This window comes from Chiloscyllium plagiosum, chromosome 10, assembly GCF_004010195.1.
Source record: "Chiloscyllium plagiosum isolate BGI_BamShark_2017 chromosome 10, ASM401019v2, whole genome shotgun sequence".
Classification (NCBI taxonomy): Eukaryota; Metazoa; Chordata; class Chondrichthyes; order Orectolobiformes; family Hemiscylliidae; genus Chiloscyllium; species Chiloscyllium plagiosum.
In genome coordinates this window covers 35,976,782-35,992,950 of record NC_057719.1, presented here as the reverse complement: position 1 = coordinate 35,992,950, position 16,169 = coordinate 35,976,782, and the positions used below count along the sequence as shown (strand labels likewise).

The 16,169-nt window shown below is 41.7% G+C and overlaps 1 long non-coding RNA gene across 6 annotated transcripts in view; it reads right to left on the bottom strand.

The window, feature by feature from the left end:
* Positions 1-4,436: 4,436 nt before the first annotated feature.
* The window catches only part of LOC122553517, a 102,830-nt gene continuing 91,097 nt past the window's right edge, over positions 4,437-16,169 (bottom strand). For 4 of the 6 annotated variants that reach the window (XR_006312750.1, XR_006312749.1, XR_006312751.1 and 1 more), the window contains one exon: positions 4,437-5,801. This is a non-coding gene — a long non-coding RNA (uncharacterized LOC122553517). The remainder of the gene's footprint in view (positions 5,802-16,169) is intronic. The other 2 variants (XR_006312748.1, XR_006312747.1) reach the window with 2 other exon arrangements.

Sequence of the window (16,169 nt, the reverse complement as noted above, 5' to 3'; positions counted from 1 at the left end):
GCTAAATTGCCCGTAGTGTTAGGTGAAGGGGTAAATGTAGGAGAATGGGTTTGGGTGGGTTACGCTTCGGCGGGTCGGTGTGGACTTGTTGGGCCAAAGGGCCTGTTTCCACACTGTAAGTAATCTAATCATATCCCAAACCAATCTAGTCCCACCTGCCAGCACCCGGCCCATACCCCTCAAACCCTTCCTATTCATATAACCCATCCAAATGCCTCTTAAATGTTGCAATTGTACTCGCCTCCACCACTTCCTCTGGCAACTTATTCGAGACCTGTACCACCTTCTGTGTGAAGGCTCAATATAATTATCACTATACACAGGTTCTAAGAAGATATATGGAATCTGAATTTCAAAGCAGTGCAAGTGATTCTTTATAAAAATGGCCAGAAAATAATTTGCATCAGTGAGCTAAAAGAAATCATGTGATTTTAGCTAAATGACAAGCAAGCTCCAGGGAGATAAATAGGTAAGGTATTTGCTGACTGGAATTTTACAACACAGAGAAACAGACTTTCAGAAGCAAGTTCATTCAGGGAGAAAAGGTCAAAACAGCAGAGATATTGCTAGTTTAGCACTTTCCAATGTCAACATTAGAAATGCAGGTTCCTTTCAGGGTAAACCAAAATATATTTTCTAGTCAATTTGTTCAGAGATGTTACTACACAGCTCTGGAGCAGGTGGAACTTAAACCCAGGCCTCTTGATTCAAAGTAAAGTCATCATAGTTCCAGAGGGACACAGGGCTAGTCTCTCATTAGAGAGAGAGAGAGACAACTGGTGGTGCATTTAACTTTAGGGCTAAAAATGTGTTGCTGGAAAAGCGCAGCAGGTCAGGCAGCATCCAAGGAGCAGGAGAATCGACGTTTCAGGCATGAGCCCTTCTTCAGGAAGGTTCCTGAAGAAGGTTCAGGAAGGTTCCTGAAGAAGGGCTCATGCCTGAAACGTCGATTCTCCTGTTCCTTGGATGCTGCCTGACCTGCTGCGCTTTTCCAGCAACACATTTTCAGCTCTGATCTCCAGCATCTGCAGTCCTCACTTTCTCCATTTAACTTAAGGGTCAAGTTTGGGAAGGTTGGATCTCCAACGCACCCTTAGCTGGTGTGGGAAGTGTACTCCTACTCTACATCGCAATGCAACTGTCCAGCCCAGTGAGTTAACCAGGTTCCTAGATCAAACAAAAACAGCTGCAGAATTGATCAACAGTAGATGATGCTCATTGGCCTTTGTACCCAAGAGCTGTGTCCTCATTACCTTTGCCAGGTGTTGCATGTAATTTGATTCACTGGGAAACGTGGGAGATTTAGTGGTGATAGTTATAGATGAAAAATACCATGGGTGATTTGGTGATGGAAAAGAAAACTGCAGTCGTGTGTAAGAGCACTTCTAGATATTGAAAAAGGATTTAATCCCCTCCTTCTCTCTCCCTGATCCACACTTTTGGCATTCCTGAATTTCCCTTAATAGACTTTGCATGTAAATTAATCAATTAATGTATTGACTGATTTAATGGTAGTTAATAATTGTAAATACCATGGGTGATTTGGTGGTCAGAAAAAGCCATTTTGTTGTAGTAACACATCTGGATGTAAGAATTTTTTTAAAAAGCTGCGTTCTTTAAGGCTTTTTGTGATGTAGTAGTGTTTTCACCTGGGCCAGAAGGCCTAGATTCAAGTCCCATCTACTCCAGAAGTATGCAATAATATCTCTGAACAGGTTGCTTTCAATAAAACTGTTGTGTCCTTCCTGTCTCCCTAGTCTTCTCTTAATCTGAAGGCCTGCAGTGCCTTTGACAGTCTTTGCACATAAACTGATTAATTGAAAATATGGGTGTTTAATGATGGGTGAGTAATAAATGAAAAGTAGCACTGGTGAGAGGGGAAAAGCTGTTTCAGTCGTGTATGAAAGCACCTCTGGATATAACAAAAAAGAGTTGGGTCCTCTTCAGCCCATCTGTTTATTTTGCAGTGATGTGAAGCCCATGGACCAAGCATACATTGGTTATGGGTGGTTGCACTCTCTTTACAGTCATTTCTTAAATATTTTGTTGTGCTTTCGGTCACTCTTCAGTACCACACTCTTGACCTTTGGGCATCCAGACCAGAGTGGGTTAAGCAAGTCAAAGGACCTCTTTGTTGTTGTGCTTTTGGCCTGGGCAAAGTGGCAATGAACAGGTCCAGGCATCAGGCAGTGGAGTTGGGGTTAGAATTGCCAATGTCTGTCCCCCTTCTGCAGTTACATTCATGCATGGCAGTCCTTGAGATGGATCACACCGTATTCACCAACACTCTTAATGCCTTTAGAGACAGGTGGGTAAGAGTGCTTTATCTGCCCTTCCAAATCCATTTTGATTTAATTCCACCAACTGTCTCCCGATGCCTTCCTCACCTTCTATGTTATTGCACTGCCCTTAATAGACTTTGCGAGACAAGTAATTAGAAACACCTAGGATATAGTAATGGTAGATAACAGATGAAAAGTTAGACAGGTGGTTTGGTGGTGAGAAAAATGTTCAGATATGTGCAAGAACACTCCTGGATACAAAACAAGGAAAAGAGAAAGGAAGAGTTGGGTCCTTATTCTTCATGTCATGAGAGTCTGAGTGCCATGCAGGGTGGAATGCTTTATTTCCTCCTCCAACTCCATTTTGATTTAGTCCCCTCCCTATCACCCTACTTTTCCCTCACTTTTGTTGTCATTACACTGCCCCGACAGACTTCGCATGTAATTGGTCACTTCATTACAAACACAAGTGATTCAGTGGTGGAGATAAAAGGGAAAAAAAAGATGATTTGGTGTTGGGAAAAAAGATGCAATGGTGCATAAAACCATCTCTAGATATAGAAAAGATATAGTAATAAAAGAGCTGGGTCCTATTAGGTTCAGGTAGTGGACCTTGAAGAGAGCTATAGCTGCTGTCTGCCTACCCCTCATCCCCATAGCTATGTTCATGCTCGGGTGTCCTTAGAGAGGAAACACACAGTGTCCACCAATACTGTACTCTTTCAGAGAGAGGTGCGCACTCAGGGGCTGGAGTGCATTATTTCCCCCACCAAGTTAAAGGTCCAAACAAAATAACTGAATGTGGGTCAAACTGTACATTTATTCTAAAATAGAACTGAGAATGTAACCTACAAATTACTGTTGTCAATACCAGCAGCTAGCACCTGTTGCAATAAAACCAGAAGACATAGGAGCAGAAATTGGGCCATTCAGCCCATTGAGTTGACTCCACCATTCAAGCATGGCTGTTAAGTTTCTCAACTCCACTCTCCCGCTTTCTCCCTGTAATCTTTGATCCCCTTGACAATCAAGAAGCCATCTACTTCAGTCTTAAATATACTGAATGACCTGCCCTCCACAGCCTTATGTGGCAATGAATTCCATAGATTCACCAATCGCTGGCTAAAGAAGTTTCTCCTTACTTCCCTTCTCAAGGGTGTTCCTTTGTTCTAAGGGTTGCCCTCAGGTCCTTGTCTGTCCTACCAATGGAAACATCTTCCCAACATCTACTCTGTCCAGGCCGTTCAGTATTCTGTAAGTTTCTATTAGAATCCCCCTCATCCTTCTAAACTCCATCAACTATTGACCCAGAGTTCTCAGATGTTCCTTATATATGTTAAGCTTTTCGTGAACCTCCTCTGAACACACTCCAGGGCCAGTACATCCTTCCTGAGATGTGGGGCACAAAGCTGTGCACAATACTCCAAACATGGTCTGACCACAGCCTTACTGAGTCTCAGAAATACACCCCTGCTTTTATATTCGAGTTCTCTCAAAATAAATACCATCATTGCATTTGCTTTCCATCTGACTCAACCTGCAAGTTTACCTTAAGCGAATCCTGGACTAGAACTCCCAAATTTCTTTGCACTTCTAACTTTCTCTCTATTTAGAAAAAATGCATGCCTCTATTCTTCCGACCAAAGTGCATGACCTCACACTTTCCAATATTGTACTCCATCCGCCACTTTCTTGCTCACTCTCCTAAACTGTCCAAATCCTTCTGCAGTCTCCTGCCTCCTCAATGCTATCTGTCTCTCTACCTATCTTTGTATCATCTGCAAACTTAGCTAGAATGCCCTCAGTTCCTTCATATGGATAACAGAACTGAATCCACTTTCGCTGATACTTCAATTCTTTCTTATCTTAAACTTGTTAACAACCTTTATTAAGTAATACACTTGTATGAGCATATTAACTGTTCATCAGTCAGTATCTCTGGAACTCACAGGAATATGGTTGAGAGTGTGGTACTGGAAAAGCACAGCAGGTCAGGCAGCATCCGAGGAGCAGGAGATTCGAAGTTTTGGCATAAGCCATTCTTCATTCCTGATGAAGGGTTTATACCCAAAATGTCGATCCTCCTGCTCCTTGGATGCCGTCTGACCTGCTGTGCTTTTGCAGCACCACACTCTCGACTCTGATCTCCAGCATCTGCAGTCCTCACTTTCTCCCACTCACAGGAATATGCCAGAATGTAAAATGCAGATATTGCAAAATCAATTTTATTCAAAATAGTAAATAATTTAGCCAATTGAAATGTACCAGCAATAGTAACGCTCAACCATTTGTTAAGTGGCTAATGAGGCATTTAATGAGATAAAATCTAGCAAATTTTTACTAATGGGGCTACACGGTGCACACATTATTTAATGGCACAATAGAAATTATAAATACTGTATGCTGAAAGCTGGCAAAGCCTTGACTACACAAAGCCCTTCTCCCTAGTATAAATCAGATACCACTCTTGAGATTGAGATTATTGTGAGCAAGAGTGCTCTTTACTATCCATTTGATAAATTCAGTCATTAGCTCCTGGGTACATTTCCATCAAGACCTGGAACACTGCTGCAATTATTGTAAACTGTGAGAAAGAACAAGGTCAGATGAACTGTGAACAAGTGTAATAAAAAGCATGGAAAATCTTGTAAGGTGACGATTCTCAACTATAAATATTCATCATAGTTTTAGAGCTTTTACTTATTAAAAAGTAGGAAAAAAATAATAAAGCATGCAAAAATCTTATTTCAATCAAGAGCATTTTAGAAAAAGAATAATTGTCTTTTGTAAATTGTCTACAAGCTCATCACCCCATCACACTCCCTATATTTACCATTCCAAAGACTTAGGTGGAACAGGTTTTAAAGTTTACCACACAGTGCAGTTATAATCCATTAAATGGTGGGCAGAATCTTACAATGGCAACAGGGCTGTTGGCTAGGAAACCATCAAGACCCCCACATTACCAACTTTCAAGAATGCCTGACAGCATGTAGCTGGCCATCCTCCATGGTCGAGGACTGATGGGATAAGTGTCCTGACCACCCAGAGGCCAACATTCCTCTGTACTCAGTGGTGCCACCTAGGTGGCAGTGGCTTCTGCTGTTACTTCACCCATCTGATGCCTCAGGTCAAGGAGTAATCCTGGCACAGATGGGTGATAACAGGAAAGGCATTGTGGGGGCTGGCAGCAAGGTAAGATTGATGCCATTCTACACAATCCCTCTCCCCACACACTGCCCTTTGTCAATTTTCTTAATGATGCATGGAGTGTCTTTGAATGAAGGACTCACTTTGTACCTAAAAACAAACCTGCCAGGGTTTGCAAGGGCCCACTTTGTACCTAAAAACAAACCTGCCAGGGTTCGCAAGTTGTGTTCCTCCCATAGCAGGTCCCCCACCTGCTGCTGAGTTTATACCAGAGGCATTAGGATGAGGTCCTTAAGTTCCTCAATTGGTGGGAGGACTGAATGGTCATCTACGGGCTTTCTTGCAACTACTTCAATCAGGGTGAAGGACCTTCAGAGAGAAAGAAAGAATGCAGAGTTTCATTTCAATATTATAATACATTTAAATGTCACATAATATCATTTTCCATTCACTTAGGATCACTGCTCCACGAGGAACCAGGTGGAGGCACTTTAAGCACCAAGGAGATGGACACTGCAACAGATGTTTGGACCTTGCAATGACAGACTTGGTAATCCTATTCATGAGTCAGATAGATCTTCAGTGATGAAAGGCACTGTAATGATTAAACAGCCAGCCTGACTCACTAATGAAGCTTAAAGAGATTATTTATCATTAGATGCTGAATTTCTTACACTGGGCATCCTTGGAGGTAGTGGTCCATAGGGTGAAATAGTTCTGATCAGACAAATATATAACTGCAACAATGCCTTAGACTGGTTATAGTGTCTAAACTAGTTAAACTCCAGTAATACTCTTAAGCTTTATTGGGAGTCCAAAGGCTTTAGCCATATCAGTCTAGGCCTACACTTTCTGGCCTAACAGAGGTAGAATGGTTCCCTCCACAGAGACAACAGGAAATTCTCCATTAATGACTCCTTACTTTCTTGTTTCTTTTAATTTAATTTTAATCTGACCAAACCACATTTCAAGAAAATATTCAACCTTATTTTGCAATTCACACCCATATTTGAAACCTTGGCAAAACTAAATTGGACAACCCCCAAAATAAGGTAAGAGGATCACAATATGTGATTAATGTACACTATTCAGAGATAACAAAAAAAAACTTGCTGGAAAAGCTCAGCAGGTCTGGCAGCATCGGTGGAGAAAAAGCAAAGTTAATATTTCAGGTTGACCAGCAAGAGTCAAACCCACCAACACTCCCCAGATTATATTACAATTCCAGACCAGAGTGTCACGTTTATTTTACATGGCTAGAGGTTAATCATTTATTTTAGTTTTTACAGGAAATGAAGTGAGAGTTCCAAGGGACTTTCTAGAGAATAAATCCACAAGATGCCATGGTTTAAATAAACAACAAAATATTTTTCTATTCAATGGTAGGACACTAATAAGGTCTACAATATGTGTGCAGCTAACATTCCAACATTGTGACAATATAGGGAATTACCTAATTGAATATACCACATCAAATAACAAATGCAACCAAGACAGATCCCACAATGTTCTCAGCAATTTCACAGTTGTTTATGGCAGGATAGTTATCAAATCTCAATAAAGTTCACAAAGGATCATAATTCCTCACTTTGCCAATCTGACATTGAAACTCCCAAATGTCACTCCATCATGGACTGCCTCAATGACTCAATCACCTTCCTTTCCTAATACTCATCACACCATTCAGGACAATTTCAGGACAATGGCAACTTGAGATTCTTGCATCTTATTCTCAAGTATAGGACAAAGAGATGAGTGAAGATTGCAGAATTCACTTCTTCAAACGTTTCACACAGGAACTACATAAAGTCAACAAAAATGTTTTCAGAGTCTGCAGCTTTCATCAGAAACTTCTTATTCAGAGACTGCATCTGAAGCCACCATCTGAAGCCACCATAAAACTTTCTGCGTTAAAAAGAGAAGAATAGATGAACCTCAGCATTTCCCAGCATTTCCTAATATCACATCTGGCAACATCTCTGGAAAAACAAAAGGGCTATTTTCTGGACTTTCATATAAACATCGAACTTCATCCTCATGCTTCTGTATTGCTGAAGAGGTTTCCAGTCTCCACTGAGTTTCCGGTTCTCTATGTTCTTGAGCAAAAGGTCAAGCATACCAGCTGCTCAATGAAAGACCATTGTGGCCATCCTGTAATGCTGAACAAAGAGAACTTCACTGCTTCAATAAAGACAGTGGGTTCATCTTCATTAGCATTACAAATGAGCTTCACTACAGGACTGGGTGAAGAATTCTGCACACTCTGATTTGGAAGAGTATCAGAGGAAGAATGATGTTCCGCACCAAATACTGAAGAGTCAGGTACCACAGGATTTACTTCTTGAAACTACAAAAATCAGGTGTAATAGTAGCATTTTGTTGGTTCGCCCACTGGCTATGGTTCCTGGTTAGATCTTAAAGAAGAGAGAGGCTTATTTTCTCATAATCTGGCTCATAATGCTGATCAAAGTGCTATCCAATCTTTTCAACATGGAACCTCAGTAGACAAAGCAAGCTGTAAGAAATCTTCACAAAATGCTGTCCAATCTTCTTTTGATAAAAGCTGACGTACCTGGAAAGACTGAAGTAAAGCATGCAGTGTTCTTGGTTTAATAGATTGGGGCATAAGGTGCAAGAGGAAGGAGGTGATGTTGAGCTTGTACAAGACATTTGTCAGACCTCAGCTGGAATATTGTGTACAGCTGTGGGTGCCACATTGTAGGAAGGATGTGAATAAACTGAAGATAGTGCAGAAGGGATTTACAAGAATGGTTCTAGGAATGAGAAACTTCAGTTTTGAGGACAGATTGAAGAAGTTGGGACTGTTCTCCCTGGAGAGAAAAAGGTGACAGATTTTAGTTTTCAACATCATGAGCAGGCTGGACACAGTAGACAGGGTGAAATTATTTCTGCCTGAAAAAGAAACTGCAATGAGAAGGTATAACTGTAATGAAGTAAAGCAAATGAAGCAAGAGTGAGGTGAGAAAACGCTTTTCCACACAGCGGTAGTTACTGTATGGAATGCATTGTCTGGAAATGTAGTGGAGGAAATTCGATTGAAGCATTCAAGACAGCATCATTTGTTTTGGATAGCAATGGTGAGTATCGATATGGGGAAAGATGTGAGATCAGTGCTAGATGAGGCTAGTACAATTGCAACATTTAAAAAGCATCTGGATGGGTATATGAACAGGAAGGGTTTGGAGGGATATGGGCCAAGTGCTGGCAAGTGGGAGTAGATTGGGTTGGGATATCTGGTCAGCATGGACAAGTTGGACCGAAGGGTCTGTTTCTGTGCTGTATGTCTCTATGACTCTGGAATGAGGTGCCAGAGGAAGTGGTGGAGGCTGGTACAATTGCAGGATTTAAATGACAGCTGGATGGGTATATGAATAGGAAGAGTTTAGAGGGATATGGTTCAAGTGCTGGCAAATGGGATGAGATTGGGCTGGGATATCTGGTGGGCATGGACAAGTTGAACCAAATGGTCTGTTTCCATGCTGTATGTCTCTATGACTCTGTGACATAACCTATGGCTTCTCTGCAGCCATAACATTGTGTTATGGCTGCAGAGAAGCCATAGGTTATGTCACAGAGTCATAGAGACATACAGCATGGAAACAGACCATTTGGTTCAACTTGTCCATGCCCACCAGATATCCCAGCCCAATCTCATCCCATTTGCCAGCACTTGAACCATATCCCTCTAAACTCTTCCTATTCATATACCCATCCAGCTGTCATTTAAATCCTGCAATTGTACCAGCCTCCACCACTTCCTCTGGCACCTCATTCCATACACGCACCACCCTCTGCATGAAAAGGTTGCCCATTATGTACCTTTTATATCTTTCCCCTCCCACCCTAAACCTATGCTGTCTAGTTCTGGACTCACCCACCCCGGGACAAAGACCTTGTCTATTTACCCTACCCATGCCCTTCATGATTTTATAAATCTCTATAAGATCACCCCTCAGCCTCCAACGGTCCATGGAAAACGGCCCCAGCCTATTCAGCCTCTCCCTATAGCTCAAATCCTCTAACCTTGGCAACATCCTTGTAAAACTTTTCTGAACTTTTTTAGGTTTCACAACATCCTTCCAATAGGAAGGAGACCAGAACTACACACAATATTTCAAAAGTGGTCAAACCAATGAACTGTATAGCCACAGCATGACCTCCTAACTCCTAAACTCAATGCTCCAACCGATAAAGGAAAGCATACCAAACGCCTTCTTCACTATCCTATCTACCTGCGACACTACTTTCAAGGAGCTATGAACCTGCACTTCAAAGTCTCTTTGTTTAGCAACACTCCCCAAGAGATTTGCTCTGATTTGCTTTTCCAAAATGCAGAACCTTGCATTTATCTAAAGTAACCTCCATCTGTGACTCCTCAGCCCATTGGCCCATCTGATCAAGATCATATTGTACTCTGAAGTAGAATCATAGAATCCCTAGTGTGGAAACAGGACCTTTGGCCCAACAAGTCGACACCGACCCTCTGAAGAGTAACCCATCCAGACCCACTCCCCCACCCTATTATCCTATATTTACTCCTTCCTAATGCACCTAACCTACACATCCTTGAACACTATGGGCAATTTAGCATGGCCATTTCACCTAACCTGCATATCTTTGGATTGTGGGAGGAAACCCACACAGACACGGGGAGCATGTGCAAACTCCCCACAGACAGTCGCCCGAGATTAGTATCGAACTTCGATTCCTGGCGCTGTGAGACATCAGCGCTAACCATTGAGCCACCGTGCTGCCCCAAATCTTCTTCACTGTCCATCACACCTCCAATTTTGGTGTCATCTGCAAACTTACTAACTATACCTCCTATGTTCACACCCAAATCACTTATATAAATGACGAAAAGCAGTGGACCCAGAACCGAGCCTTGTGGCACACCATTCGTCACAAACCTCCCGATGGAAAAGCAATCCTCCACCATCACACTCTGTCTTCTGCCTTCGAACTAGTTCTGTATCAAAATGGCTAGTTGTCCCTCTATTCTGTGTGACCTAATCTTGCTAACCAGTCTCCCATGGGGAACCTTGTCGAACACCTTACTGAAGTCCATATAGATCATATAGGTGTGGGCGGCACGGTGGCACAGTGGTTAGCATTGCTGCCTCACAGCGCCTGAGACCCGGGTTCAATTCCCGCCTCAGGCGACTGACTGTGTGGAGTTTGCACATTCTCCCCGTGTCTGCGTGGGTTTCCTCCGGGTGCTCCGGTTTCCTCCCACAATCCCAAAGATGTGCAGGTTAGGTGAATTGACCATGTTAAATTGCCCGTAGAGTTAGGTAATGGGTAAATATAGGGGTATGGGTGGGTTGCGCTTCGGCGGGTCGGTGTGACTTGTTGGGCCGAAGGGCCTGTTTCCACACTGTAATGTAATCTAATCTAATCACGTCTACTACTCTGCCCTCATCAATCCTCTTTGTTACTTCTTCAAAAAAACTCAATCAAGTTCATGAGACATGATTTTCCACGCACAGTCTTTGTCTTTCCAAATACATGTACATCCTGTCCCTCAGGATTCCCACCACCAATGTCAGGCTCACCGGTCTATCATTCCCTGGCTTTTCCTTACCACCTTATGTATATAATAGTCTGGCTTTTTGTGAGAAACTACTTATTCAGTTTCATTGGCATGCTCCAAATACTTCACTTTAAATGGATAACTTCTGACAGTTTCAGACGTTAAGGTAATTGCCTCGTGGAATCTTCAAATTCCTGGGGAATTCTCTGGCTTCTGCTATGATGGGAATTCCAAAGTTTCACCACACACAATTCCCATCTATGCTGGAATAACAACTTTTTAGCTATCAGTCAATCTGGGCCATTGTTTGTTGTTGCACTGTGCATGATAGTGGCTACAGAACACCAACATGCTCTGTACTGCACAAGGCCCAAACTCTGAGAAGAACCTTAATACATTACTCCTGTGGTCACAGTGACACCACAGTTTGCTTCAGAGGCTCATCTGCATATTCATTAAACATTAACAAGAAAACCAAATGAACTACGGATGCTGGAAATCAAAAACAAAAACAGTAACTGCAGGAAAATTTCAGTAGGGTCGAAAAGAGCAATGCACCTTCTCTAGCGCTGAAGAAGGGTCACTGGACCCAAAACATTAACTCTGATTACTCCCCACAAACGTGCCAGATCTGCTGAGATTTTCCAACAATTTCTGTTCTTCTTCGTTAGATCTTTTCTTGACATTGATAATCCATTTACATGATATTGGTGAAGGAAGCCTTCTTGCTGCTGAATGCTTGCAAGGTGTGTGCATGTTAAATGGTTGTCGGGACCAATGGTTTACTGGAGATATGATATCCAGAATGGTAGTATGTCAAATCAGTATTACACAGTGACTGAGTTCAAAATCTGCCTACTTTGCAGACCTACAATGCACATTTATGACACCAAGGTACCACCCTCACCACATTGGTATTAAGCATAGAACACACCCAAAGTAAGTAGAAGTTGCGCAGATATCACTCACTCTGTTTTAGTCTCAAACAGTATTCAAACCCAAGTTTGCAGCCTTCATGACAGCCTGCAACAAAATCTCAGTTGTCTTCATGCAATAACAAAAATGATTAAACTTAATACATTTGATGAAGCTACTGTAAAGATTTTTGCTTAAAAATAAATGACTTGATTCTATTCAGGCTGATTTTCACACTACTCATGAATTCTAAAACCTTGTTTGAACTGCCAAAATCTCTTGGTTGACCTCATTCAGAAATCTCTGCAAAATACTACATCTGGAGATTAATGAAAATCTTTAAGGAGGATCAACAATTAAAGAACGGACAGGAATCTGCCTACTCTCCCATACACCAGTAAAAGAGCTGTGGATAGATTTTGACTTCATTACTTTAAAGATGATATGTCAGAGGGGATTACTCAACTTTATTTTGAATCAATTGAAATAAGAAAAACCAGGCAGATCCTACAAAGGACAGATTGTTTGCTCCATTGGATTAACACCCAGGCAGTAAAACAAAAATGCATCCTTTCACCCTCCCTTTATCTCCAATCATCTATATTGCTAAACTCTAAATCAGACTTGCTCATTTGTTTCTTTACATAAACTTACCAAATCTAGCTTAATGAAATCAGATTAATCTTTCGCACAAATTTGGTATTATCAGCAACAGTTTACCATCTATTCCTTTCATATTTCAATCTACAATTCCACCAACAATGCTTACAATATAAAATAAGTGCATTTAAATTAATATTCAAATACTTTCATTTTGACTTAGTCACGCTAATTATTTTTCAGATACAGTGTATGTTCAAATCCTCTCCTTGGATTGTCATCCAGCTCTATTGGAGAGGCTTGCATGTTCCATTGATCCCAGAGCAAAGCCATCAGGAGTTCTCAAGTTCTGGCAGGGACAGCCATGATAGTAATGTCAGGGGAGGAACCAGACAAAGCAGAACATTTCAACTCCCTCTCCCACTCAGCCGAGGACATGGAGGTCCTGGGCCTCCTTCACTGCCGCTCCCTCACCATCCGACGCCTGGAGGAAGACTTTCTCCCCACCCCCACCCCCCTCTCATTTATCTCTCCACCCTTCAGGCACTCTGTCTGTATTCCTGATGAAGGGCTTTTGTCCAAAATGTCGATTTTCCTGCTCCTTGGATGCTGCCTGAACTGCTGTGCTTTTCCAGCATCATTCTAATCTAAACTCTAGTTTCCAGCATCTGCAGTCATTGCTTTTACCTTTACAAAGCAGAGTCCAAACAAGTCCTCAATAGCAATCCATGGGAAGATGGTTGTGTGATGTCATTATCTGTGATAGTGGATGAAGGCTGTAGCTGTAGGGAGATTCCCAGTCATCGAGCTCTCCTTGCCACTGAAATTGGATTTACCTTCTGTCAAAACCATATGTGTGTTGAAGTGCAATAGCATTTCCTTTTTAAAAGATATCTCACACAACGCATCTGCCTTGAGGAATTCAACATCCCATACACCCAATTAAGGACCAATTCCACCTCCTGAAAGTGCTTGCCAAATGTTACAAAGCCAAGAATAGCAGGACTTGATTTCCAATGAATTACCCCAGTGAGGCAGAGAAGAGTTGTGGGAGGTTAGCAAGATCCTTGTGAGATCTCAGAAGTAACAATGCCAGGACAGACGGAGAAGTTATTGCTGTTGGTGCACTAGCAACAATGGGGTAAGCAAATACAAACAATCCACTAGCCTGGACAACAGAAGTAAAGAATTGGAAATAGGCAGATTCGTGACTGTGTGAGAAGCAAGAAAGGTTGAGGGATTTGAATACAGAATAATGTGCTTTGAAGAGTTTATTTGTTTACTCAGAACAAGTTATAGGCTATTCATTGTCTTCCAACTGTTATAATAGTACTTGCGAGAATTATTCATAAAATGGATGACAGGGTGAGAGTAGGGGAGTTTCACATAACAGCGGCAGCGGGTAGGGTGAGGACAGATTTAAGGCAGCCAGAAGATTCAACTGTACTTAGGTGAGTTGCTGATTGCCTTGGAAACGCTGCATAGAAGATTAGCTGGGAATGAAATCAGTATTTCAACCTGCCCAAACTGGACTCAGCCCACCTCCAGTAGGTGCACCTCCAGGCCCCTTAGGGGCAGACCCCTAAAAGTTCCTACCTGCTGGAATTCTCAAGGTGGAGATAATATCAGGACAGTGGCAGGATTATCCCATCTTCCAATTCAAGCTTCTTATGTAAAAATCTAAACCATCACTCTAAAACCCTTTTAAAAACATGAGATATGGGAGCATGAGTCAGTCATGCAGGCCCACAGACTTGTTGTACTATTTAATAACATTATGATTGATTCCCAATACTAACCCTACTTTCCCCTCAGACCCCAAATCTCTTGATTTCCTTAGAAATCCAAATATCAAATGAACCCTGCCTGAATAGTTAAATAGGATAAGTATCCTGCATCCTTTTGGAATAGAGAGTTCCTAAGATTCACAACCCTGTCTCTGTGCAGAAGTGTCCCCTGCTCCCAGTCTGAAATTGCCATCCCTTATTCTGAGACTGAGACTCTTCTTCCAGCCAGGAAAACATTCAGAATCCGCCAAGTCAAATCCTCTCCAAATCTCATGTCTTTCAATGAGATCATCCCTCATTCTTTGAAATCAAGTGTATTTTGTTGAAATAGAATAGCATATAGAAGAATGATTCGGAGATGCCGGTGTTGGACTAGGGTGTACAAAGTTAAAAATCACACAACACCAGGTTATAGTCCAACAGGTTTAATTGGAAGCACACTAGCTTTCGGAGCGACGCTCCTTCATCAGGTGATAGTCCTGATGATAGTCACCTGATGAAGGACTATCACCTGATGAAGGAGCGTCGCTCCGAAAGCTAGTGTGCTTCCAATTAAACCCGTTGGACTATAACCTGGTGTTGTGTGATTTTTAACCATATAGAAGAAAGTTGTTCTCCCATCAATCAATTTTGTGAATCTGCATTCACATTCTACTTCAACTCCATGGGTACAGAGACTAAAACTATACGGAATATTCTGAATTTTGTATCAAAACCCTGCACAAATTTCAGCAGGTCTTGTTACTCTACAGCCAAGCTCAGCATTTCTGACACAACCTTCCAAACCTTCAGAAAAAAATGAAGCCTAGCTGAAATCCAATTGTTCCCTTTGTACCTGCAGGATAGTTGGCAGGAAGACAAACCATGCCTGCTTCATGGCACTCGGTGCTGCATTCCGGGAAGTAAGGAATTTAATTGAGCCACAGCATGTGTTAACTGAGCTATTCCCAGTTGTGATTTGCAGTAAAATATATTTTCAAAATGATATCTACAATTATTAATTATCCTCTAGCCATTATTTCTTGGTTTAGTCTTATCTTCTCATTCCCCCCCACCCCCGAGTGTTCACCACCGCAAATTCACCTGACAGTATTCACTCCCTCCCTCACTCCCTAACAGTGTTCTCCTCCTGACAGTTTACATCCCATATTTCATTCTCTAACAGTAAATCTCCATTTTAAATGGCAATCCCTCATTTTGAAACTGTGCGCCCTAGTCCTTGATTCCCTGATAAGTCAAAACATTATTTCATCATCTACCCTGTTGAACAGCCTCAGAATCTGATATTGTCCAATAAGGTCACCTGTCGTTCTTCTAAAATCCGATGAGTATAGGCTAAACTTGATCAACATTTTCTTATTTGAAAACTCCCTCATCCCAGGAATCCATCTCATAAAACTATGGATGAACTGCTTCCAACATATACATATACATATATGTTTGTGGGTGAATTTGTTCTTGCAGAGTTACATTGTACTTTGCTCAGAAACTGCATGAATCCATGTAAGACTCTATTAACTCACCTTTTAGATTAGAATCATTCTAAACATTATGGCACAGACAGGGAACACAGGGGGCTAACACCTTCAACATATTATCTGGCTGACACCAATTGTTACAGTTAACCTGAGAATGCAACTTCTAAAAAATAGTTTTGTGATTTACATATGAAAGTAGTGAAACTATCATGGTATTCGAACAGATGAAAGACTCAACAGACAATCAAGGTATTTTTCAATGTATAATTTCAGTTACATCACACTGTAAACTTTTGCTATAAATTCTATAACTTTTGCCAGGACAGAACCCCACTGGTCCTCACCTACCACCCCACCAACCTCCATATACATCGTATCATCCTCCGTCATTTCCGCCACCTCC